Genomic DNA, 7,473 nt, shown 5'->3' on the forward strand with positions numbered 1-7,473 from the left:
CAAAGGTGAAAGCCCTTACAGTGGGGCAGCACTATTACATGGTAGTAACAGGACTAGAACACAGATTGTGTGGTCCTCAAATGTGCTCATTATAGCGTGTCACACTTCTCTCCCTACATCGGGCTTTAGAGCAGGAAAAGCATTTGCAACAACAGGAAAACGTTATTTTTTTTTTTATTTTTTATTTTTTTGATTTCCTTTGCCATCTAGTGCAGAAAATGTTGAAACTTGCTGTGAAATCTGGGGAGCCAGCACATCCCCATGGGGTATACAAAGGGATATGTATAGAAGTCTATGAAAGGTGGCTGGGTGCGGTGGCTCACGCCTGTAATCCCAGCACTTTGGAAGGCCGAGACGGGTGGATCACCTGAGGTCAGGAGTTCAAGACCAGCCTGTCACCACATGGTGAAACCTCATCTCTACCAAAAATGTAAAACATTAGCCAGGTGTGGAGATGGGCACCTGTAATCCCAGCTACTCAGGAGGCTGAGGCAGGAGAATCACTTGAACCCAGGAGGCAGAGGTTGCAGTGAACTGAGATTGCGCCACTGCACTACAGCCTGGGCGACAGAGCAAGACTCCATCTCCTAAATAAATAAGAATCTATGAAAGGCACCTGCCTCTGTGTCTTCTAGTGGGCCCAGGTTTGCTGCTGGCCAGAAGGTTCACCTGATGGGAAAGCAAACTCGATGTGATCAGGGAGAGCAAGCTGGAACCATCAGCACCTGCATTTCTGCCTCTCACCTCATCCAACCAAGATGACCCTCATAGAGTTAATGACTGCTGCTTCACCCCACCTTCCATGTCTCTGACAAATTCTGCTTTGGACCGTCTCTAACCAACATCATACAGGGAAAAAGCAACTTGAATATCATATAGTTTACTTATTTAATATGCTTGTTAGATATTGTGTTATAGAAAATAAGCACCTCACAGGTGAGAAATCTGCCTGGATATTGATTGATATTTATTCAATCATAAGTCCAAACCATTGAGAATAGTGACAGGCACAACAGTATGTGCCCCGTAACTATTTGTTGGAAAAAAAAAAAAAAAGAAGAAGAAAAAAGGAGAAAAGAAGGAATTTAGAAAGGAAGAATTGAGTAAGAAATTATATTTATTTCTCTAAATCTTAAAATTCAGAACGTTTGGAAATTGCCTTACCTTTGCAAATGCATTGGAAGTGCATTTTGTGCATAGAAAACACAGTAGATTGCATTTTAATAACTTGAGGAAATTCCATGTGCTTTCAGGTGTTTGTGTTTTTACACAGAGACTAATAGTAAATTCCGTGGAACTCACTTTGACATTAACGAGGACTTTCAATGTGTCAAGCACTGAGCTGGATTTGTAGATATTTAAAAGTGTAAAAGCATCTTTCAAATTAGAGTTGTTTTTTCATCTATAGGTGGTTGCTATTGTGTGATTTGTTGACAACTGAAATTTCTTGCCAGGTGAAATTTTCCACCAATTTCTTGCCTCAGAAATTTTTATCACTAGAAGTTGATTCCTTAAGATCATTTTAATAGGTATCAGTTTAAAATGTAAATACACACTATTCTCGTATATCCACGAATATTTAAAGGCAATTAGTTTATTATATTTATTCAGTAGGGAGGGAGTCTGGGAGGGAATAGGGCAAATGAAAGGTAGGTTTAAAAGGCGAAATGGGAAGGGAAAGGGAGGAGATCAGAGCAGGTGGCTCTTCTGGCAGGCAGTTAATGGTGGAAGGAATGGGCTCCGTGTCTGCATGGAAGGACTGAATACCATTCACTAGTGGGGTGTCCCGAGATTTCACCATTGGCTTTTCTCTGGTCTGGCCCCATCACATTGGGGAAAAATGAGGTTCAGCACATACTTATATGAAAGCTATATAATCCTATAGAAATATATTTTAGCATTCATTCATTCAGAAAAGTGGATCTTAAGGTGGTCTGTAGACTCCTAGGGGTCCTTAAAACACATTCAGGGAGTTTGCAAGACTAACACTGTCATTCTAACAATAGTAGAGCATTAGTTGCCTTTTTCACCCTCATTCTCACACCAGGCCACAGTAGAGATTTCCAGAGACTACATGGTATGTGATGATATCATTACTCAGACAGCTAATGGAATACGTGTTTGTGCATTCAAGTATTTTAGTAACTTCTCACTTTTAATTTTGGAGAGATATATCCCACATAAATAAAATCTCTTTTAGTCTTCAATAATTAAGAATGTGAAGTGACTCTGGGACCAAAAATTTGAGAACTATTCATTTTGGACAGCTGCTTCTAAAACTGGTTGGAATAGCTCTAAGATGAGTTTCCTGGGGACTTTTTGTTTTCATTTCTGCTAGCTTCCCTTTCTCTATTTCAGAACTCATAGGATTAGATCTCACTGGAAAAGGAAGGGAACATCTTGTTAGACTATTTTATATCATTTAAAGACTTTTAAATATAAAATCAAATGAGAGGAAATGGATTTTTCCGTGGCAGAATCAGCCTTTTACAACATTAATCTTCTGCATCCTTAATTAGTTTATGCTACAGAAGAGGATGAGGAACTAGCTAACAGCAACATATATTTATGTCTAACTTATAGGAAGGTTACAAGAATCCCAGTCCTCCAGCCAATCAAGGACAGAATGATTCCCCTATCTCTTGTTAAGAATTGTGCAAATTCTACAAAGCTGTGAAGACCCCTGTGGTTGAGTGTATGAACCCCAGAAACAACAGTGGTAGCCAGGAAAAGTAACTCAAAATGACCCAACTTAAAGATGTCACTGCTAAAAACTCTATATCCTGAATTATACTCCTGTTCCCCATAAAAAGATCAACAAATACTGAGCAATCATTCCAAGAATACATACACACAGACTTATCTCTATTTGGAAGGAACCACACAATTGAATTTTATGAATTAGAAAGGTAATTAAGACTCTCAGCCTATAGTTTTTGAATAATTTAAATAATAGGTTTCTCTTTGCCTTGGGAGTAACTGGGGCCTTCCATAGAGGAGAGGGCAATAATTTATTTAGGTCACTTTGGAAAGAGGTGTCTCCACAATAAATCTGCACCATAATTGTGGAAATAGTTAACGTCCACCTCTAAGAAGTGGACTCATTTTCTATCCCTCTGTTCTATCTGCATGGAACATGGAAGGCCCGCTGTATGCAATGGTAGCTTTGAATTTAATTTTGGCCAGTTTCTCACTTTTTTTAAAAGGAGAAAACTGAAAATACATGATTATGTTATTGAATATTTGAAATGTACATTTATTGTTAAGTCACAGAAGTGAAAATGTGATGTGAAGTAGGAAAAGATGCCTTTCCTTTCTTTTTGTTCTTGGCACCCGGAATTCAAAAAAGGTAATCAGATTCCTAAGTCCTTGACTTCCTGTTATCAGGTTTTGTAAAGTCTACTTTTTGTTTGGTTTTATGGTTGTTTCCCTCTTCATCTTTGATTCTCTGTCTCTTTTTTTGAGACAGGCTCTTGCTCTGTTGCCCTGGCTGGAGTGCAGCGGCACAGTCTTGGCACTCTGCAACCTCTGCCTCCCAGGCTCAAGTGATCCTCCCACCTCAGCCTCCTGAATAGCTGGGACTACAGGTACTCACCATGAAGCCTGGCTAATTTTTGTATTTTTTTGTAGAAATGGGGCTTCACCATGTTGTCCAGGCTGGTCTTGAACTCCTGGGCTCAGGGGATTTGCCTAGTTTGACCCCCAAACTGGTGGGATTACAGGCGTGAGCCACTGCGCCCAGCCTCATCTTTATTGTCTTTCTCATTCTCCTTCTCTCAGAGTGCTATGGTTTGAATGTGTTCCCCAAAGTTAGAGATAGAAACCTAATCCCCAGTGCAAGAGTGTTGGGAGGTGACCTTTAAGAGGTGATTAAGTCATGAGAACTCTATCTTTACAAATGGGTTAATGCCATTATCTTGCTCTCTTGCCCTTCACTTTCTGCAAGAAGGCCTTTGTCAGATGTGGACCCCTTGACCTTGAACTTCTCAAGCCTCTAAAAATGTAAGAAATGTAAGCAATAAATCTGTCCTTTATAAATCAGTCTCAGATATTCTATTATAGCAGCATAAAATGGACTAAGACACATAGTAATCAACTCTAATCTGTTTGAGATGGATATGTTTAAATCCTTGTAATATATATAGTGTTGTTTTATGTGGGAGTTATTTTTAATTTTCTTTGATGGCATTATGTTTTAAAGCCTAACTTATATCTTACTCTTCTTATTCAATACCATGTTTTAAGAAATCTATCCATGTTTAAATAAAACATGTTTATTGCTTCTAACTGCTGCAGAGTATTCATAGAATGCATCTGACTCATCTCAGTTATTTGCTTCCTTAGTAATGAGCACCAAACCCCACACCATACTGGTGAATTTTTTGTCTTTTAGTATGGAATTTAAATTACATGGGGGCTGGGATTTTGTCTGTTTCATTTACTGTTGTACCTTTGGCATTCAGACGAGTTCCTGCCACATATTAGAAGTTTGGGAAATTTTTGTTCAATCAACAAATAAATTTATTTGCATTTGGTTAATATGTGTGGAATATACAAATAAAGCTGCTTAAGTGTTAATTTCCTTACAGAGTCCTTCCCTGACTCCCTAGTCTATCTTAAGTCTTCTTGTTACATATTCACTATATCCTGGACTTTTCTATGGAAGCACCAATTGCAGTTGTCATTATCATTGTCCCACTTCATTGATTCACTGTCTTGCTTTGTTCATTTCTTGCTAAAACAGACACTTCACTTACTATGCATTTACTCTGTCATTTGGCAATCTCTGTCACAGATTTTCAGTGACATATGATTCTCAGAGTTGGGTGGTAGAGGTGTCAGTAGCAGTGGTTTTGACCAATGGAGAGTCCTGAAATCTCCATCGGTTATGAGTCAATTAAAACATCAACCTCAAGACTGCCCAAATACGTACTTAATGGCTATATAAATACAGCCTTAAGGCAAATCCTCTAGTCCGTCTTCAACTGCCCTTTTCCCACCATCTTGCTTACTCTGTTTCTATATAGAAATTCTGAAGCCTCTGACTGAGGCTGAGAAACATTGATCCTGAAGTCTTCAGATGCCTTTATGCATAGCATCATGCTTTCCTCCATCCTGTAGACCACAATTTTGAGTCTTCCTTACCTTAGGAAGACTGTTCAAACAGAAGGAAATTGAGTGAGGAAAGGAGGGGGAAATCAGAAAAAAAAAGTGAATAAGAGGTTTACAAGAAAGAGTTCAATGAGGATTTCAAGTATCAAAATTATTAAACTACACAGTCTTGTTTCACTAACGATGGAGATACTCTTGAGAAATGCATCATTGGGTGATTTTGTCATTGAGTGAACATCATAGAGTGTATTTACACAAACTTAGATGGTATAACCTACTACACACCTAGGCTATACAGTGTAACTTATTGCTTCTGGGCTATGAACCTGTACAGTATGTTACTGTACTGAATTCTGTAGGAAATTGTAACACAAAGGCAAATATGTGGGTATCTAAACATAGAAAATGTATAGCAAAAGTAGAGTATACAAGATAAAGAATGGTGCACCTGTATAGGTCACTTATCATAAATGGAGCTTGTAGGATTGGAAGTTGCTCTTGATGGGCCAGTGGGTGAATATGAAGGCTGAGGACATTCCTGTACACTATTGTGGACTTTAAAAACACTGCACATTTAGGCTACACTACATTTATTCAGATTTTTTCTTTAATAATAAATTAGCCTTTGCTTACTGGAACTTTTTTTTTTTTTTTTTTTTTTTTGAGACAGAGTCTTGCTTTGTTGCCCAGGCTGGAGTCTCAGCTCACTGCAAGCTCCGCCTCCCGGGTTCACGCCATTCTCCTGCCTCAGCCTCCCGAGTAACTGGGACTACAGGCGCTGCCACCACTCTTGGCTAATTTTTTATATTTTTAGTAGAGACGGAGTTTCAGCCGAGTTACCAGGATGGTCCGAGTCTTCCTGGTTTGTGATCCGCTGCCTCGGCCTCGCCAAATGCTGGGATTACAGGCGTGAGCCATCCCCCGCCTGGATACTTTATATTACCATTACAACCTTTTTTTTTTTTTTTTCAAGACGGAGTCTCGCTCTGTCACCAGGCTGGAGTGCAGTGCAGTGGTGCGATCTCGGCTCACAACTAGCTCCGCCTCCCAGGTTCAAGCAATTATCCTGCCTCAGCCTCCCGAGTAGCTGGGACTACAGGAGTGTGCCACCATGCCCAGCTAATTTTTGTGTTTTTTTTTTTTTAGCAAAGATGAGGTTTCACTGTGTTGGCCAGGATGGTCTTGATTTCCTGATCTCTTGATCCGCCCGCCTCTGCCTCCCAAAGTGCTGGGATTACAGGCATGAGCGACCACATCCGGCCTTACCTTACAAATTTTTTAGTGTTTTTAACCTTTTGGCTCTTATGTAATAACACTTAGCTTAAAACACAAATGCATTGTACAGCTGTACAAAATATGTTTCTTTCTCTGTACTCTTATCCTAAAACCTTTTCTATTTTAAAGATAAAAGTGTAGTATAGTAAATTTATAAACCAGTAATATAGTCATTTATTATCATTTCAAGTATAATGTGCTGTATATAATTGTTTAATATACTGTACATAATTCTATGTGCTATACTTTTATATGACTGGCAGTGCAGTAGGTTTGTTTAAACCAGCATCACCACAACATCAATAGGTGATAGGAATTTTTCAGTTCCATTATAATCATATGGGATCGCTGTCATATATGTGGTCCATTGTTGATCAAAAAGTCATCACGTGGCACATGACTGTACTACAAAGATTACATTTGGAAAGAATTGTCAGTTAAATTATAGCTCTTGGTTGCTATAGAAAAATATATGGATTTACACAGTGAGAGAATCTGGCTCATTTGATAGCAATAACCTGATCAATGAAATCAAGTATTCTACAAGGCTGAATGTAATCTTTACTTATCTCACTAACCTGTAATTTATTAAAAATAAATTCAAGATCCATATTGCTAATCATTACCCAGCATTGCAGGGTTAATTATGTAAACTTGAAAACCTGGCAGAATCTTTATAGATAACTTAGTAGCTGGCATAAAATCTAGTGGTAGAAGAAATATCCTCATGGGCTGACAATTTCTAGTAGTCAAGTGTACATGGAAAATGTAGCTTAAACATTCATCCTCTAGTTTAAACACTAATTGCTTCGTAGTTTGATCACAGATGTTGATATTGTTGACCTCATTAACTTCAGTGTATCTTGATGTGTTAAAAAATGCAGAGGAAAAGTAAGTGCATAAAACAGAAGTCAGGCTTTGAAAACGTTCTGTTTCTTGAAAGCTCAATTAAGAATGAAATGTCAATTTTGTGGTGTGAGCTTTTTAGGAACTGGTTTTGCAGCAGTCTGTCATCCACTTTCCACTAGAAATCATGTAGTATCTGACAGTAGTTTTCACATGGTTCTCTTTTAAATGTTACCAAGT

The sequence above is a fragment of the Rhinopithecus bieti genome, unplaced genomic scaffold, assembly GCF_001698545.2.
Source record: "Rhinopithecus bieti isolate Rb0 unplaced genomic scaffold, ASM169854v2 scaffold_16990, whole genome shotgun sequence".
Taxonomy (NCBI): domain Eukaryota; kingdom Metazoa; phylum Chordata; class Mammalia; order Primates; family Cercopithecidae; genus Rhinopithecus; species Rhinopithecus bieti.